Below are 595 nucleotides of genomic sequence, written 5' to 3'. Positions count from 1 at the left end.
GCCCTGACTTAAGCTCTTGTTGTTTCCTTCCATTCTTTGGCTCAAATCTATAGCAAGTTCATGACCAAAGTGGCAAATACTAGTTGGTTTGGGTTTGGTAGAAGCTGTTTACTATGGGGAATACACAGGGACAAGAAATACTTTGAAGAGAGCCCAATGGAGGATTAAAAACAGGAAAAACCTGCTATCCAGCATTCTGGATCTGTGAAGACCAACCCCTGCGTGTGTAACAGCAATCAGAGGTATTAGGAGAAATTCCTACAACTACCGTCATGCTGCCCCTACCTTACCCTCATCTGGAAAGTGTGTGTGAATAGATCTATTCTAACATTATCTACCTGTACTGTTGTAATGTGTTGGAATTTGATCACCATTAAATAATTCCGTTAAACTTACTATGGCTTGATTGCTTTTTTTTTTTCCCCTTTAACTGTCCCTTAACCCTTTTCTTCAGCCTATCTTCCTATGTTTTTTCCCTCTTCTGTTGTGACTACTCTCCTTTTCCCTGATGATTTAGTTCTGAACTGCCCTCTGCTCTGTCATCTCCAGTAGACTTACATAATCTTAACTTCCTGCTAAGTCTGGCTGTGCTCTG

Source organism: Rhea americana, unplaced genomic scaffold (assembly GCF_003343005.1).
Source record: "Rhea americana isolate MKP2758 unplaced genomic scaffold, rheAme1 scaffold_262, whole genome shotgun sequence".
In the NCBI taxonomy this organism is placed as follows: Eukaryota; Metazoa; Chordata; class Aves; order Rheiformes; family Rheidae; genus Rhea; species Rhea americana.
The sequence above is the reverse complement of the archived record's forward strand: the minus strand, read 5'-3'. Positions refer to the sequence as shown.